This window comes from Lagopus muta, chromosome 9 (assembly GCF_023343835.1).
Source record: "Lagopus muta isolate bLagMut1 chromosome 9, bLagMut1 primary, whole genome shotgun sequence".
NCBI lineage: Eukaryota > Metazoa > Chordata > Aves > Galliformes > Phasianidae > Lagopus > Lagopus muta.
The window spans coordinates 729,546-748,835 of record NC_064441.1 but is presented as its reverse complement, the minus strand read 5'-3'; the positions used below and the strand labels follow the sequence as shown (position 1 = coordinate 748,835).

At 46.8% G+C, this 19,290-nt stretch overlaps 1 long non-coding RNA gene across 1 annotated transcript in view; it reads right to left on the bottom strand.

The window, feature by feature from the left end:
* Window positions 1-19,290, bottom strand: part of LOC125697309 (uncharacterized) — a 61,209-nt gene that overhangs the window by 1,883 nt on the left and 40,036 nt on the right. The gene's annotated exons all lie outside the window — the stretch shown is intronic.

The window sequence follows — 19,290 nt, the reverse complement described above, 5'->3', positions numbered from 1 at the left end:
CCTTTACAGGGCTGGTCCTTGGCTACCGAACCACAAAGCAGCACACAAAGCTGCTGCCATGTTGTTCTTACTCCCTGTATTCTTCTGATGCCACGTGCAGATGGTTAGCTGCTCATTCAGCACGTTTTTCATGGCATATGGTACGTTTATCAGTACTCTGTGCCAGTTGTTTTTGGGGTATGAGCAGATGTGAAGCAAAAGCTTTGCTCACAGACACTGACTGCAGCAGAACAACCCTGCACAGCTGCTGGGAGCTGTGCTGTGTGGTACTGCCCTCCTGCACAAGCAGGGCTCAGAGCTGTGCCCAGCTCCAGGGCTGCTCTGCCATCTGCACTCAGCTCTACACCGCTGCATTAACTGGCAGCTAGGAAATATCAATATCAATAGTGTTCTTTTCAGACTCTCTTCGTGACTTCAGGCAGCCTGTTTACAGTTAGTTGAAAATGAGCCAACTGTTCTCAGATTAGTGCAAGTCTCTATCGTAATTAGTATGCACGAACAAATAGGGCTCTCACTGTCTCACAACAACAGCAGGGACAGAGGACACCACAAACACAAAGGACTGGATGCAGCCCGGCCACTCATGAGATACGTTTGCTGTTCTCCCCTCTGTGGCAGGGATGTGAACCCAGCAAGGCAGCGGTGCCTCTTGCCACGAGCAGGAGGGCTGTGCTGGAGGGGCTGCTCCAGCAGCACAGGCATCTGCGCTCACAGCCACCAGGATGGGACACAGCCTCCCCTCCTGCCTCCCCTGCCCTTTCTTTTCAGCACAACTTTATTCTGAACAATGTTCAGCTGAATTGTAACTACAAATCAATCAGCAAGAGGTATGTTCCTTGGTTCTTCCCACTTCCCTCTTAGTTGTTTTTGCTGTTGTTACAATAATCAGCAAAAGTTAATGCTTTGTAGCATTAATTAAAAAGCTTTCAGGAGAAAAAAACAGATTGCACAGTAGGAAAAAAGAATCTGTTAATGCTGGCATTCTGACGGCCTTTGTTTTAGCCAGAGTATGAAAAAAGTTTCACTACAAAGTTCTTCTCTCCCTATCCCTTGCCTTGAAGCAGCTCCCAGTAACAGCCAGTTGTGCACACTAACAGCAACAGACTGCGAGTCACTCCAAGCCATCAGTGTGCCTTTGGGGTCCTTCAGATACAGTCAGCGTAAGCTAATGGGACACAGCAGTAACTGGTGCTTCCACTGTATGCAGTATCACATAAAGCAAGATCCTGCATTCGCTGCATCAGAAGTGGATCCAGAGACCTTCTCCAGCAGCTGCCTGGCGCCCACCATTCACTGGGAATGAAGGGAATCCCCTGAGAATCTTCCAGCAGGGAGAACCTGAGATTTCAGTATCCTGATCGAGTCTGGGAGGGGGGTGGGGGGATTTTAAATTGACATATGGGAGCCCTGTCTTACTTCAATAGAATTATCTGAACTCCTTTCTGGTTACTTTTAATTTTCCAACAAGCTTTGTATCTACGATACTTCCACTATAAAGCTCGCAGGGACTTCAATGGAGATAATGAGGCCCTGGGTGACAAGGCCTGTCTGCTGCCAGGTGTGTTATTTCTACTGAAGTTACCAAACTTTCCAAAATTCACACCTACCTGCATTTTCTGTTCACACAATGTGCAGTGAATCAGAATCATAAAAGAGAACTGTGAAATCAAAAATCGAGTCCACCCATCTCCAACTTATTTCTATAGGTATTTTTCCAGTTTTGATATTCCATTTACATGCCTGAAAGTGAATTTCATCTCATTACTGCTAACAATGCCCTTCCCATAGGAGAACAGTCTGAAAAACGCAGAACAAACTCCTATAACTGAAGAGAAACAGTTCAGAAGATGTTGCTATTTAAAGAGCCTAGCAGGAAGATAAGGTGCTTCAAACACTGCCAAACAAAAGGACTGAAGCAATGCTTGCCACAGCTGAAGATATTTTGTGGTTGCTATTAGAAACGACAGAAAGTTTGGGAGCCTGCACAACCACGTCTCTGAAGCTGAAGGATGCTATTTTCTTCTTCTTTTCCTTCTTTGCCTGCACAGTGCCCAGACAACGCCTGAATAAGTGACAGAGAAGGGGCAGTCATTACTGCAGGCATGTTTCCAAGGAGCTAACATTTCTTCCTTGTTAAAAAAAAAGAACAAAAAGGAGGCATGAACTTTCTGTTTCTATCAAAAATAATAATATTGAGAAACTCTGAAGAACCACTGCGTTCCTGACCACTTTCCTTAATGACTGACAGAGATGGAGGGGCTCCCAGGAGCACACAGCTCCCTCCTGCCGTGCACCAGGCAGACCCTGCGCCCAGCTCCACGCAGCAGAGCACCTGCCCTGAGTGGAGGCTGAGGTGGTGAAACCTGCACCTCTCACGTGAAATACCTCAGCCCTACATACTGATTCACCTAAAGTGGGCTGTCAGAAATGCTGGAGCTGACCCAGGCACCCAGACAGCCGAGAACACAGAGTGATGCACCACGCTCTCCCTTTGCTGCATGACAAACACTGGAATGTGATGAATGCCATAGCAACAGAATCAGGGGAGATGCAGCGTGTGAGGCATGGAAGCTTCAATCTGCTTTTCTCTAGCGAGCTGACACTGAAGCATGCCTCTCCTCCTTCAATTCAAGTTTGCCATTTGTACTCTACTTTGACTCCACACTTCACTGAGCTTCTTGGCTGAGGTTTCTCCAGTGGAAACTATGCATCAACACGTGTAACGGGTGAGGTCCTGGCACCATGAAAGACTGCAGGAGTTTTGTACTGACATCAAGAAGGCCATGATTTTGGCTGGCCATGACTAATTGCACCTAACGGTACGTTTGACTGCATGCCCGGGGGAGCTGCATGAGAACCTGCTCTCTCATTTCACCAGTTCTTTTCCATGGCATTGTACAATGCACAATAAGCTCTCCAAGCCACATGTAAGGAGTTCATCCCCTTTTGGTCAGTATCAGCACTCATAAGGTCATTCCTCACCTAAACACACTGAAAAAGTGGCATTTTCCTTTCCAGCTCTAAGGTTCAGCCCTGAACCTGCCAGTTAACTCAAACACATTCAGTCTGTCGACTGTGCTGAAATTCAGCAGTACAGTTTCATTAAGCTCAAGCATAACTTTCTACAATTAACTCATTTTCAGTCAGATTTCTGTTTGTACTTTCTAGCCATCATTTGAGTGATCTTCTCATCAGGAAATAACTTTTATCATACTATCTGAGCCCTTTGCTCCTCCATCACCTTGGCTGTGGCTTATTTCCTAACCTACTGTGCAGAACTTCAAAGCCCCTTTACAGCTCTGCTTCCTGAAAGATCCTTAAAAAGAAAGGCCACAGCCCAGATCCAACTTTTGTTAAATCCATCCATTTTCTCATCCACTACACCATCATTTTCAGAACTCATTATCTTTCTTCTTCAGATCTTCAAATTGTTCTCATTTGCTTCCCCAAAAGAACCTTACATTAATTAAGATAGGAGCCCATTAACAGTGAATGCAATTAAATATGCAATGCATAAGAATCCATATAGCTCTACCAAAATAATGTTGACCAGCTACACACATTTTTACATACATGTACACACGCATCTGTAAAACAAGTCCACAAAACCCCTAAGCACATCTCAGCACTCAGACACAGCAACTCTGCTAAAAGCACAGCGACTGCAAACACAACTTAAGCATCTCTTCCAAGTCCTCATCTTCCTACCTGGTGAGCTCCAGCTCTGTCACTGCCCTCTGCAACTCTTCCCACTTTATTGCTGGGTCTCAAACACATCAAGCACATGCCCAGGGCAATGAGGAAGCCTCCTGACAAGGCAGTGAACTACATCTACATCTTTCGTTCCAACCCTGCCTCTGTCTGCTGGTTTTTCCTACCACCACTGAGCATCATTTTGCATCAGAAAGAAAGAAAATGCAAGTATCCGGAGTGACTTCTGCAAAACGAAGTGTAAGCCAGTGTCAGAAAATGGATACCAAACAAAAATCTGGGGCACAACAATACGACAGTACTGGGGAATTTTTCTTCTCGCATGTTTGATTTCTTTTTTTGTAGCCTATCTAACTCAGGCAATTTTGGAAGTGGTCCAGAAGTCATTATATTAAGGATTGGTCAGGGAAGCACATAACCCAGCCCCACTTCTGCTACATCTCCTGCATCATTGATGCAATAGGAAACAGAACCAGAATGTCAGAGTTCTCTTCAGCTTACTCCCTCTCCTCCACAACACACATCTCCAGCTGTCCATGCAGAGCTCCTTTCTGAGGGGCTCAGATCAGTGAACGCCATGGCAGAGGATCTGGGTTTCTTCCCTAACACTGAGCCCACCCTGCATTTCCTACAGTAACACCAGAGCGCTTCCTCCTGCAGCAGAGGAGCACACCTGAGCCCCAGCACACTGGCACAGCTGTGTGCTTGCACAGGGCTCAGTACTGCAAGGTGTTGCACAGGCACAGTTTGCAAAGCACATTTACTGCACAGTCTGCAAACGGAGTTCTGGCAGGTGGAATTCAAGAACTGGCAAGCGCAGGTGTGAGGAAGAAAAAAGGAGAAGGGGTGTGTAGAAGGCTGTATGGCAAGAAAGTAAAGAAACACCTTCATCTTAAACAAGCATATCAGAAGCAGAGATGTGTGAGAATTCATACAACACTGATTAATGAGAAAAAAAGATGAGGACAGAGAGACACTTCTCGAGCCAGGAAGCAAATTCCAAAAGAGAGAAAGTCTGAATTTAAAAAGAGGGGGCAAAAGTTATGGACAGACAAAGTGATGCTTTGCCAAAGGCCTCTGTCTGACGGAGAACAGCTAAGGCACTCAGCCTGAGCAGCCCTGTGAGATTATTTTTATCTGTGACACGAGTCCCCTTAGACAAAACATTACTACTGCTTTTCAGTTGGCCTCAAAATCAGACTGGTTTTATACAGAAATCAAACCAAAGGTGACTGCGACCTTGAAACGGGCATTCTTCCACAGAAGCAATTCTGGTCCCAAGGCAGAAACTCTGCCCAGCAGAGCTGCTGTGGGGAACGAGCTGTTTTATGGATGTTAGCAGTGAGTTTGAATACTTTTCAAGTCACGCAGGAGAAACATGCTGTGGAGTCACAGGGCCGTCCTGCAGCAGGCCGAGCATCGCACCAAGCTGGGAACAGCCCTGCCCAGTGGTTCCCCTGCCTTTGGAAAGGCCTTGCAAGCACCTGAAACTGGAAGTCAGCATGGCACTTCACTGGATGGCCACGGAGACAAAGATGAGCTGTACGGAACGTGTAGGAGCACAGCTGCTTCTCAGCTGGCTTTAGGGAGTGCTATTAAAGAGGTACTCCTGGACTCATCAAGGGGCTTATGTATCATTTACATCTTCATTCAAATCTTCCCAGGAGAGGAAAGACAAAGTTGCTGAAAGTGCAGACTGAAAGCAAGAGAAGGAAAACTGAACATTTCTGTCATTACATGGAAAACGCACAAAGAGAACTGCGAGCAGCAATTTGTGATTCCAGAAACTGCCTCCTGCTTACTTCTCTGTGTTCCTTATCGCTCCACAGCCAGGACAAGCAAGAAAAGGGAATGCTGAGGGAATGCTGAGCAGGGCTGCCCACGCTGGCCCTGCAGGCTGTGGAGCCCAGCAGCACGACGCGGCGCTCCCAGGAGCTGCTGTGGTGCAGGGCGCCCTGGTGCTTTTGGTGACAAAAGCCAGAAGCTAGAATGAAATAAAGAGAACACTCTTTCTCTGAGAGAAAACAGAAGAGCAAGTGTTACAATGCCAGATTTCCAAGCTTGCTGTCTGCCTGCTCTGTGTAATAGTTTTGCTGGATTTTTTAAATAGGAAAACAATTGAAATATATGATCTTCATCACCTCACTGTGGATTATATGGGCTTCTTGAAAAGAGCAGTTGCTTTCAAGACCTAGCTCAGGGATGTGAGATACCAGACACAAATGCTTCAAGCAACGGACTTTCACACGCTGAATGGAGAGGACGCTCCTTCCCGTCCAGCAGCCTGCTTCCCTCCAGATGCTCTCCATGGATTTAACTGTCTATCAGCTTGCAAGTGCCTTTATGGACTCTTGTGACTTGGCAGCAGTCATACAGTAAAGCTCACAGGAAAGGAATGTGGTCTTATATTACAGCCTGAGCCCCGGCACAACCCACACCTCTCTAGCAGCAATCCTTTATGATCTGTTCAGCTCAGCCTGTCCAAACTCCCTTCTAAATGCTCGTAAAGGAGTTTAATGATTTAGAATTCATTTTTAAGCTGGGGTTTAAGCAGATTTAAGTTCATCCAGTGGGGATACAACAAAACCACCGCTCACACACAAGACTGGAACTCGAAGGGGAGTTCTGCAGTTCCTTCCACACCGAGCCTAAGCCGTGCTGAGAGGCAGCACAGTGTGAACCAACTGCCGTCTCCCCCAAAGCGTAGGGCAGCCTTAACTGCAGCTTTTTAGTGGAATAAAATCAACTTCTTAGAGGAAAGAATGGTCCTCAGGATATACTGAAGCACTGAATAAATGGATGAAAAGTTTCTGCAGAACGAAGACATGCACATCCTGTAATGAAACAGACATGCAGTCTTCCTGTACCCCGATTCTGTTTTCCTTGCGTTGACGTTTAACTTCATTTCTATCAAAGATAACATCCACTGCAGTACCTCATGTTACAAGGACAAGAGGTCTGAAACAGCCAATGATGGCACTGCTGCATGCCATCAATGCCAGCATTCCCAAACACCCTGGGAATTCCAAGAGGGATAGCTGAGCCAGAAGCACACAGCTTTAAGGACAGACAGCTACAGATGTTTTTATCCTTGTCAGTGAAAACCCAGAAATACTTGAAATACCCCAGATAGCTTCAGCTGGCCAGCCAGCACCACAGCCAGCGTCTGCCTTTGTTTTAAGTAAACCACTAACAGCAGAGTCGCATCACAAGGGTAAAAAACACAGTCATGTTTTTGGAGCAAGCACACCCCTACCAGCCATCCAAAACTACAGCACAGAGCCCCAGTGGTTGCAGCACAGGGAGAAACGCAGACAGCAAGCTTCTCAGATGAGCACTTGGAAATCTCTGAAACAAAGGAGAACAGATTTATTAGAGGTACGCTGCATTACCACAGGGCTCTGCAAAACTTCAGCCTAAAAATAGCCTTTCTCACAGCCTTTCTTTGAATGAAAGATGTATTTAAATTACAAGATAATTAGAAACCTTTTTCTGCCTTTTGGCTGTATGGTCTAACTCTGATTCCTAATTATCCATTTGGTTTAATTCATGGTTATGATTTCAGAAAGAAAATATTTTTCAGCACTGCTTTAATTAACTCTTGGCATTTCTGCATCCAGAAGTATTTTAAATACAAATATATTCGGCATTGTATTTTTGGTTATATTCTGAATCAAACACCCAAGCGAAGAAAGACAAAAAAAGAAAGTTTCTCTGTTCTTCCCTATTTTATATCATTATAAATACAATTCAGACAGGAAAGAAATCACATCTTCAGTTAAAAAAGCTGCATTTCCATGAAGTTCTATATAAACAGGGAATTAATACAGAAGGGGAAAAAGTAATCACAACAAAAATGCTTCATTTCAGTTTCATGTATTTTAACCCTACAAGACCTCGTTCCCATACACCCCAATACAAACCACTTTCTTTTCCCCTACTTTCCAGCTAACAACACAATTCTTCAGGAAATCAGAGCAACTGTGAGCAGCTGCTCAGCTCCCTGCACCGGGAGAACAAGAGACCAACCAGCGTCACCCAGCTACCTTAAATCCCATCCGTCACCTTTCCTGCTCCTAGTAATACTCTGCTTCTTTTTTCCTAGAAGGAGAGCACAACAGAAATATGGACTCGATCCACTGAAACCAGCTCAGGCTTTCCCACCGCGAGCACTGGCCCTGCCACAGCTGCCAGCCTTTCCAGACGCGCACCCAGGAGCTGCTCCTCCCTACAGGCAGAAGGCCGGGCTCCAAGGAAGGCACAGGCTGTCGCTGAGCCCTGCACTGCACAGCCCTGTGGGACACGGCTGGGACGGCCGATGGAGCCCAGTGGGATGCAACCGTGTGGCCCCTGACGATGGCAGGGCAGCCCCCGGAGCGCAGCTGAAAGGCAGGGCTGGCTCTGCGCCTGGGCAGCTTGGACTGCTGTATGATTGGATGGCTGCAAAGAGAGGCACAGAGCGATGCCAAGCATGTTGCCTAGCAAGTTAATGTTGAAGCAAGCTCTTCTCATCAGTTATGTGCCTCTGTGCATTCATATGTAACTTAAAAAAAAATACTCTGTAATTATTTCTTCTGTTATTATTCTTAACCCATCATTGCCAGTACCTGCAAGAAAATACTCTGCGTGCCTCGCATACCTCCACAGCCACCAGATAGAGCAGCTGAGGCCAAGGATGTTTAACAGACTGTCAGCACATACATATAGGGCACGTTTGTTTGGGGAAATCTATATTCTCAACTGACTTGTCACTAACAAAGAGCCTGAGGTCTCTGCATCAAGAAGGGCGCTATTTTCCATTCTCCCTATCCCTCTCACAGCAAAACCACGTTCTGTCATTGAAGCAAGAGAAGGACAAACAATGAACCAACATGTGTTACCCCTCCCAGAGGTGCAGCAACGCTGCTCCCGGTAAGCGGAGGTGCTGCCAGGACATGGGGCTGCTTTGCCTGCTTTTAACACATCCACAGCTTTGCTCAGAGCTGAAGAACAAGCTAGCAAATGGAAGGCAGCCACTGCACATACATAAAAGTTCTTGTCAGGGCAGAAGAAAAGCTCAGCATGGTTTTAGTTCTGTATTTGAAAACTACAGTATGGGAGGCTCTTCACAAAGCCAAACAGGCAGCTGAGCTAGCAGTTACAAAAGACCCACATTAACAAGCAAACAGGCAACTTCCGAATCCATTAAGACAGAGATCTGTTCAAGAGGTTTTTTCCTTATCCCAAATGACCCCCTTTTTCCACCGGGCTGTACATCTTCAATTCACTTACACATGCTTCACGTTTTGTCCTACCTTGCTTTCTTTGGAGAAAGAGAAGTGAAAAGACTGCATTCTGAAAGACCTGCATGGGGCAGACAAGCGCATATCTCTGATAACCACTTTAAAGTGTTTTTTCAGTAAAAACCAAAATTAGCAGAGAAGTCTTTTTAAACAACAGGAAAACACGTAAAGTTGAGTCAGTCACTGTGACTTCAGACTTATTTCCTTCACACCAGTGCTACGAAGGTAAGACCAGATGCACAGGAGTCATAGAGCTCAGTTTCCCACACAAAGCAGCAGACACTGCGCTTCTAGGGGCAAAGGGCTGCATGTGGAACAAAGCACCAGCAGAGCTAGAATGTCTTCAACATGGAAAAACAAGCGGAGGGCAGGCAGTTCCAAATTCTGTATTCACATGCCAAGAACATAATGAAAATGAAGACATGACTTAATCATTTAAGAAATAAGGCCTCTGTTTTGACCATGATTCGAGAGGAATTTTGCGATGCTTTCCATTTGCCTCCACCAAGCCCAGCTGTAGGCAGAGGTCAGCAGGCACAGCAATACACCCCGGCACAGCAATACACCCCGGCACAGGGATGCACGTCCTGGCACAGGAAACACACGGCCCATTTTCTGCAACCGACTGGAAAGGGAGAATAAAAGCTCAAAGGTACAGAAACTCTTAAGTAACATCTGCCACCTTTCTTTGCCCGCTTGTTCAAGAAGCACGATTCCCAGCCAAGGTGATGATTAAAGAATAGAGATATGGATCAATCTTTGTTTTCATTTACAGCTAATGCAAGTTCTCTGACCTTTCCTAATCTGCACACAGCTCAGCAGTACGCAAACCCCACATCCTTGATCAGACTGAATTACTGCTGACCCCAATCCCATTTAAATTCTGCCCACATAAAGCAGAGTTGCAGCCAAAACATCTAGCCGATGAACTCCATTGGACGTTAACTAATGGTTATTTTCATTTGCAGATCAGAACAATATACATGGTAGCTTGACAATCCTACTGCTCCGGAATTAACGCTGGATATTTGAGGAAGATAAATACAAACAACAGTTCAAACAGTAATTCACATGCAGTTGCAAACCAGCAATTAAATTGCTGTCAAAAATCAGTTTGTAGGAGAAATTGTTTTAAACAGCCTCAACAAGCCACATGTGTTATCTGCAAACATGCCACCCGGCCCTGAGCTCCAGGCGCTGCTTTTTCTTCCACTGCTGCACTCTGCCCTTATCTGCTGCAGCCTTCCACCTCGTACTGCTGCCTGATGTTCCCTGCCCTCATTCCTACCACTGAGCAGACACACAGAACGGCCTTTCTCTGATCCTCGCTGCGCACACCACAGCCATTATCAACCACTCACTGCTTGTTCTGGTGCCCTATCACCAACCCTTCTTGCAGAATGCACACAGACCGCAGCATAAAAGCAGCTGCCCCTGCAGATTTTGTCCTTCAGCCAAATTCAGTCTATGGTTCTAAGGCATTTTGGCTTAGAAGAGCAGCCAGCCTTAGGAGAGTGCTTGAAGTGTAAGCCCTGCTAAGTGGCAGTACTGCCAGAACAGGACATGTTCAATACCAGAACTGAAGGAGCAAACCTACAGCAGACAGTTCACATGAACCTTTGGAGAACAGCACAATGGGATTTCTGCTTCACACTCCACTTAGGGCATAATTCCTTCAGTAGTCACTGCAGTGCTTCCAGCTGTGGTGAATGTCTGGCAGTAATAAGAAACACAATGTAATTAAATAGGAGCCCCAGTGCTTTCAATCCTAATTCATAAAATAAAAAAATGTTATTTATAAGTACACCAAGTAATAAGGGAGAATTCAAGAATCTGTAACAAGGAAATATGCACAGTTTATCAGTTCTAGTTTAAGTGAGCCCTAAGGCAAAGATAAACAAACCGTGCCAAACACAGCGCGTGTCCGCAGGGACGGACTCAGCGTGCCCTGCTGCCCGCCGGCTGCTCCTGCCTGCCCCACAACACCTCCAGCACCACTGACTGCCTGCTGGCCACTTCTGTCTCCATAGGACCCGTGCACGTAGAACGAAGTCTGTGCCTCTGCATATACAAACACACATTATGATGCGATTATGTGTATGTATGAGCAGGTGCAGACATCCTCAGCGAGGAAATCTGGTGAGGGTAACATTACTACAAAGGGGTTTAGAGTAAAAGAAGTACATGATCAGTCATACACTGCGATACGGTACATCTGTTATGCAAAAAAAAAACACCGAAAGCAGAAAGATTTGCATATAAGTATATCTACATTATATGTGCATACAAAGCAAAATCCTCACAGAATCACAGAATTGTAGGGGTTGGAAGGGACCTCCAGAGATCATCGAGTCCAACCCCCCTGCCAAAGCAGTTCCCTACACCAGGTCGCACAGGTCGGCATCCAGGCAGGTCTTGAACATCTCCAGAGAAGGAGACTCCACCACCTCCCTGGGCAGCCTGTTCCAGTGCTCCGTCACCTCGCTGTAAAGAAGTTCTTGCGCATGTTTGTGCAGAACTTCCTATGCTGCAGTTAAACTTGTTAAACAGTTAAATCCTAAACTTGTTCAGCTTAGTGGAAAGGCAGCTTCACAGTGACCCAAGCAATCTCCGAGTCTTGCACATAAAGGCACACTTCAACCTATCCAGAAGTCAAGACTGACTTTACTACATGGAAACAGGAGGATTACAAGGAACATATCCATATGTCCTATTTATACAAACTAATGAACACCACCACATCCTAGCCTGAGGGAGAGAAGGCGGTTTTCTTCTCTATTTGTAGAAGCCCTTATTGATTATCATGCTATTTATACTGGGCAACATACACTATGGAGCTGCGGCCTCAATACTACGTTAAAGACAAGTCTGGAACAAATTTCTGTCCTCTGCCAAGTCTGACACAAACCTCTCCCAAGGACCGGAGCAAAGTCGTGTGCAGGCCGGCAAGTTCTGTAACACGTGTCTCTGCACCTGCTTCCCACAGAGATAAGGGCAAAGGAAGAGTATGACAGGGTGATTGTGTCCATTTAATGTTAAACATGGAAGTTCATGTTGTATCTTACTGACATACACACTGCTGTATTAAAAAAAAGGCAAAACAGCCATTTGGTCCTAAACAGAGCTGCAAGAACAGCAACAGAATATCAAAATAGCAAGCAACCTCCAGCAAGATCGGGAAATGTGTTTGCAAGAGAAGCTGGCTGAGAGCCAGATGGGAACATTTTAACTGACACACTTGTTTCACGTTTGCAGTACTTAAAATGTTGGCAAAGAAAAAACAATTGCATTGTTTTTTTGCCCCCTGCATATTGGCCTGCTCTTCTTTCTCGATTTTACATGCGTGTCTGTGGGAAACACCCTTCAGAGCAAATAGGAAGAACAACACAAAGCTACCAGAGTAAATCTTCCCATTCCCTCCTGCCTTCCCTGAGCCTGTTAACAAATGGAAGTTAACAAATATGTTGTTCTTTGGAGCATATTAAAACTTTGTATTTTGGCTCGCTCTCCAGAGACAGCTGAGACCCTTCTGCTCTAAGCAAGGCCCCTGGGAGCACCTCATCAAGGCTCCCTGCCACCCTGCCCAGCTCGGCGTGCTCCAAGTTAGCATGCAGAACGTGCTGATGTTCCTTGTGCTTACAGAGCTCAACTCAGGGCCAAAGGAGAAATGGTTTGAAATATTACAACAGGAGAGGAAATAAAGAAGGCAAAAAATCTCAAGAGAGCAGATCCTAGAAATCTTGAAGCAAAGAGTCTGAGAACGGGCAGGCAGCCCAGAAACACAGTGCATGGAGATGACATGGGGATGGGAAGGAACTGGCACGACGGGAGATGCTGATACGCAATGAGACTGAAATGAGCCAGAACTTACAAAACACATGTAAGAAAGAAAACTCAGCACAAGAGGAGAATCAGAGAAGAGAGATGTGATCCAGGACTCACAGCTTAAAAAGCGTTGGACAAAAATAATTGAGAAAGCTAATTCACCAGATTCAACCCAAGATAAAGGCAAACAAAGTGACGGAGCACAGTGAGAAGCGCTCGCACAGAACTGGGGTAAAGCAACAGTGCAGAGACAGCAGCTGAATCAAAGTCCTGAATTCTTTCTGGGCAGGGCAATCTGCAGACTGCAGGTTTTATTACTGTTTCTCTCTTCTTATCTTCAGCCTTTGCTTATGCAAAAAGCAAGTCAGGGCTGCAGGCAATGCTACTGCTGACTGGAGGTGTTGCAAGGGAGGAGACATTTATCAAGAATGCATTCCATTTATAAAATTCTGTTGGCTTCACCAGAGCTTTCAAACATGCAAGTTCAGACTTCACGTTAAAGCTCTGCTGCACACGACTCCCAGCCAGAGACAGTTTCACTTCGGTCTCTATCTGCTTGCCATGATAATCAGAATTGAAGCCTGCCTACCCATAAAAAGCAGAGCTCTGGTTTCAACAAAAGCCCCCCCGTCATTTGCTTCACAGCCTACAAAGCATCAGCTCCCCAGCCACTGTCTGGCTGCAGCAGGCACACTGCTGCTCATCCACGGAGCGCGCACCATGTCTGACACCTCCAGCATGGTCACTGACCTTCGAGCCTTTGTCCACTGACATCATTACACAACAACATATGGAGTCTTCAACTTCCTCTGCTATTTGTGCCTGCGTATTTTCATTTACCACCATTAGTACAAGCAGTTCAAGGCTCAGATCTAGGCTGTACTATGCACAGATGTGCATGAACATACAGAACAGAAGTACACAAATCAGTTATGATTCCAACAATTTCACCAACTTCTCCCTTCACTACAACTCTCCCTTTGGGTAAAAAGGCTGTTTCTTGTGTTTGTTTTAGTTTAGTTAGTACTATCAACATGCCAAAAAAAAAAAAAGTGCTTTGAAACATTCTCCAGGAGCCGACCAGATAGCAGCCTGCACTGAGGGGTGGGTGTGAGGCGGGGCTGTGGGCTGCCTCTGGGCTTCAGGAATCTCTTATCTTTGTGAGCACACAAGTGAGCGTGACAGAGCAAGAACAAGAAAAGCAAGACCAAGTCGTGGGCATCAGGCTGCTAAAACTCCACAGACAGCGCCTGGCAACTGCCAAGAACCAAGAGCAGAGCATCTGTGCAACGTGCTCCACTCCATGTGTAGATCAGGGGCTGGCAATTAGTCCAAGTCAGCTCAGAGATTTCTTTAACTGGACCTCAAGGTACAGAGTTCTCTGTGCTCACACCCAGAACCCTGCGATCTCCCAGCCACCTGCAGACAGCCCTCTGATCTCAGTTCTCTGGCATTCTGAAGCTCTCTGTGGAGGTCCTCCTGCACCAGCTCTCATGCAGGAAGGTGTTCCTACCCAGCAGGTAGGGTTCTTGGCAGTCCCACAACCCTGCCAGGAACTTACCGTGCATCCATTCAGAGTACAGCACTTCAGCAGGGGTGATGGGGCTGATTTCTTCCCACTTCAAACAGCACCAAAACCACAAGGCTAAATGAAATTCTTTGAATAACATTTTTATAATACCATATGAGTGACATCTTTTAGCGGTATTTTGGAGTTGGGAAGGGATTTGGAATTTGACCATTGGTTCAGAACTCCCCTCAGATGGCAGATGGGCTGTCACGAAGGACACGCACCCATACAGCTCACTGCACTGCCTGCAGCTAACAGCCTCCAGCTGCGATCCCAGGCGACCTTCGGCCACCTCCTCCCAGCCTCAGTCTCCCCTCGGGTGGCTCAGTGCTGCCCTGCCCTTGGCTCCTCTTCCACCTGCTCTGAGGCTGTGGATGGCAGCCCGGCCACCACCATCACCGCTGGATCCCACTAAACGCACTTTCAAGTGACAGAAAGCAGCTCCCTCCTGCTGGGCTTCCCATCCCACTGCCATCCCTGCGTGGTGAAGCTCTGCCCAGCACCACGCGTGGCTCAGTGCCCACAGGGCAGGCCCAGAGCAGGGTCAGCCCAGGCTCAGCTGTCAGAACCACCTCAGGGAGCAGCACAGCACTGCACAGCCCAGAGATCCCCAGGTCTGCTGCTGCGGCCCACAGCCTGCATGGTGAGCCTGGACGTGGGGCCTTCACACTGCTGCAGTGGGGAGGCAAAGTGCAGCATGTGAGGCACACGCACCAGGACTGCGCATTGGGCTGGGGGACAATCTCTGAGAACTGGGACAAAACTAATCCCAGAACAGCCTCCTGCGTCTAACCTGGGTCTCTGCAGGACTTGGATCATTTGCTATGTGGAAAAGCAAGCCAACAAGATACTTATAAACTCACTTGATTCAAGAGACCCAGGCTGAACTCTGCAGTAATGTCCTTCTGATGTAGTTACTGAAATTGCCACTAGACAGAGCTGTTTATCTTGTTTTTAACCCTTAGAAATATTTATGAGCATGCTGTAAGACACAAGCAGGGTTTGTTGCAGCCCCTCCAGACAGCAGCACGTGGCTGAACAGCTGCACAGGCAGCCAGGGTGCAGGCTCTGCACCACACTGCAAATATCACAGACTCGGAGAATCATCAAGCTTGGAAAAGACCTCTATGATCATCAATCCGACCATCAACCCATCCCCACCATGCCCAACAAGCCATGTCCTTCCTCAGACATTTCCTTTCCAGGCAGGGTACCAAGAGCAGGAGTCCTGTGTGCGCTCCCAGCAGACCAGACTTGAGAATTAAGGCAGTGCTGGGGCTTAATCCCTAGGTAACATCATGTCTTACTGCGTGTGCATCAGGATCTGCGTGCTCCAATACCCACTGCAAAGTAGCACTTCCTCCTGTCAAATAATGTAGAAGTTAACCCCAGAATTAAATGCTGGTTGGCAACCATGAAGCTATGCAGTTTACCCAGGTAGCTGGCCTTTTGGTAATGAATTTAAGATAAAACACATTGTCTTTAATGAGAAGCAAGCATTTATTTTGAGATGAAGCAGGCAGAGACCAGCATCAGCACTGGTTTCGAATGGCTCACCCTGATTTACATTGCAGGCAACCCAGAGCAAGAATTTCTGGAATTCCTGCAGCTGTAGCTACAGCATTGATTTCATGTTGTGACCGCAACTTAGACAGCAGTGCAGCCACAGACAGCTCCTGAGGGACAGAAGTCTTGTAGAGGCACACAGAGGATAAAGGTTGGTGTCAGCGTTACCAGAAGTTCCAATTCATTACTCTGCTGGTGTTGGCTACAACATTCCATTTCTGTGCCAGGCACAGAAGTGTTTGGGTAGATAACACTGCAATACCAGGGACTCTCTACAACAGGACTTAAAACCACCTGCACGCTGCATCTCAGGACATGCATACGTTGCTTCAGAACACACCCACAAAACAAACCTCTGGCTCTCTCCCATCCCTTCTCAGCCACTGCTTGCTCAGCCCTTGTCCTAGCACTGACATGAGGATCTCCTGTCAGCAGGAATCTCTGCCACTAGGATGACAGAGCATAGCAACTAGAGGCAGTTTCTTAATTCATAGGACTCCAAAACTGTACTGCATTTTCAAAGCCACAGCTTTCTATATCATATCAGTATAATATACTAACATCAAGTCACTTTTTCTATGAAGAACTAGTGTAAAATTGTGTGGGGTTTTTGAAAGACCAAGTTTGAGATGGCACTTCTATTTCAAATTTCAGACAAACCCAGGCTTCTATTTATCCTCCTACCATGCTAACATCCAGCTCAGCAGTAAGAACAGGTGAGATAAAGCAAAGTACACAGTCTGACCCGAGGTTCTTCCTGCTATGAACAGAGCAGACAGAGTGCTCTCCGTTCGGCCATGCCCTGCCCTCAACATTCCCCCACCAGAGCACACCTGGGGTCAGGAGGCCTATGGCTGTGCCAGGCCCACACCAAGCTCCAAGCTCCTGCTCTCTCCCCTGGCATAGAGGGGCCAAACCCATCTCTTGCCTGGGGCAAAGTGCACAGGCATGGCTTGGCTATCAGCACATACACTAAGGCAAATTTTCTGGCACTAACTTTTTCACAAAGCTTCTGAACTCAGTGGCATTTCTTGCACCTGTTACCTGGCTTGTGGTTCACAGTCTCACCAAATTTTAGCTGAAAACATGAAGGGTTTGCAATGGTTTGTAAACAGAATGGTCACACTCGGGTGCAGAGCAAAACAAGGAAGTCAGGATTATTCTGTCAGCTTCTCTGATCATCTTTTGCCACTGGCAAAGGATGAGTCAGACCTGCGGGATGTGCAATGCAGGAAGAGGCTTCTACAGAGAAACACTGTGAGAGAGACATAGGCAGAAGAACGGACAACCCACATGAATCAGAAAGCAAAACTGGCAATACAGCCAAACAGGAGCGTAGGGCACTCTGCTCGGACAAGGACAGACTGCCTGCAAGAAAAGAGCAGGTGTAAGAGAGATTCCCCCTGCATTACAAGGAGAACTTCAACAAGCTTAGAAAATTCTTCATGGAGTGATACAAACTTGTTTCTTAATTAGCAATAGCTATTACTTCCTAATATAAATTTGAAAGCTAGGAATTAACTCATTTCCATTCCCCTTCTTCCCTTTCCCTAGATTCCAGAAAAGCTTTCTGGTATTGAGCTGAAGTTTACTCATGTTAAACTACGATGCAATCCACGCACAGGAACTGTGTTTCCATTTCAGATCACTTTTGTTCTCATCCTTGTATTGCCAAAGGTAGCACAGTTATGGTATACAAATCCTGGGATTTTCTTTGAATATGGCTGACCCAAATGGCTTTGCTCATTTTGCAATTCCAAGTGGGATTTCTTTAAAAAGCCTTCCAACAGCTGCACTGGCAGAGATCTAAGGCTTGTTATGACATTATGAACTTCCAGTTCATCCGGATTAATGAGACCTCCTGAATATGAACCATTCTCACCCAGTGTCTAGAAATCACCATTAGTACAGAGGCTCGCTGTACAATCTTCTCACTGCTCTGCCAACTGGACTTCCAGTAGCTGGACTCTGGGACTCGCCATTTCCCTGTACAGAACCCCGGGCCTCAGCACAGATCTCTCCTCCTGCCTTCCATTGCACGCCCCCTCTGTAAATGAGTAACTCTGCATCTCAGCCGAACACCACACGGACTGTGAGAACTCTGATCTGGCAGGGATGGGATCACACCGCTGGGGGACAGCAGAGCGAGGTTCAGCCCCATCCTGCTAGAGGATCGCTCCTGTGCACTTTGCATTCTGCCCTGAGCTCCTATCTGCTGCCACGTCTTTATGGGGATTTGTGACTACACAATAATCACAGGACGGCTCAGGCTGGAGGGGCCCTCAAAGATCCTCCCGCAGGCTGCCAACCACTCCATCAGCGCCCATGGCCCCATCCAACCCGGCCTGAACGCCTCCAGGGATGGGGCACCCACAGCTCTCTGGGCAGCTGTGCCAGCGCCTCGCCACCCTCTGATAAAACGTTTCTTCCCAACATCCAACCCAACTTCTCCCTTGTACTGTAAAGCCATTCCCCTCGTCCTGTCATACTGTAAAAAGCCGGTCCCTTCCTGCCTGCCAGCTGCCTTAAAGAACTGGAAGGCTGCGATGAGATCTCCCTGCAGCCTTCTCTTCCCCACACTGAACAAACCCGGCTCCCTCAGCCTTCCTTTACAAGGGACATGCTCCAGCCCTCCCACCATCTTTGTGTCCCTGCTCTGCACCTACTCCAACACCTCCAACCCACACACTGTCTGTGCTGTGGCCAGGCCTGGATACAGCACTCCAGCTGGGACCTGACAGAGGCAGAGCAGATGGGGATGATCTCCGCCCTCTCCCTTCTGCCCCCCTCTCTGTTGGTGCAACCTTCTGGGCTGCAAGAATACAGCGCTGGCTCTTGCTCAGCTTTTCTTCCATCAGGACCCCAAGTCCTTCTCCGTAAGGCTGCTCTCCCAGTCTGCACTCATAGCTGGGACTGCCTTGACCCAAGAGCAACACCTTGCTCTAATCCTGATGCCAAAAGCATTTGCACATATAATCTTTTGAAAAACACTTAGAAATATGACCTTGGAATGCAAGTGAGATCTTTCAATTTGAATTGCATTAATTTATTTACTTTATATAGACTCAAGGCTGCAGATGTTCATAAACTTCAAGGATAATTCTCATTTTAGATATTCTGGCTTTGTAACATTGGTCAAAATAAACAAAGGTTGTTTATGATCATCACTTATAAAAGTATCTCAGGAGTAAGAATTAACTTCGTCTGGCACAATTCTCATTCTTTATTTGTAATTCAGCTCCCGATCTGTTTTTTAAAACCATCACAGAGCAGCGTACAAACAAACATCCCCTGCACGCAGCCAGGGAAGAAATGTTTCCTTTGTTCCATTCTCTG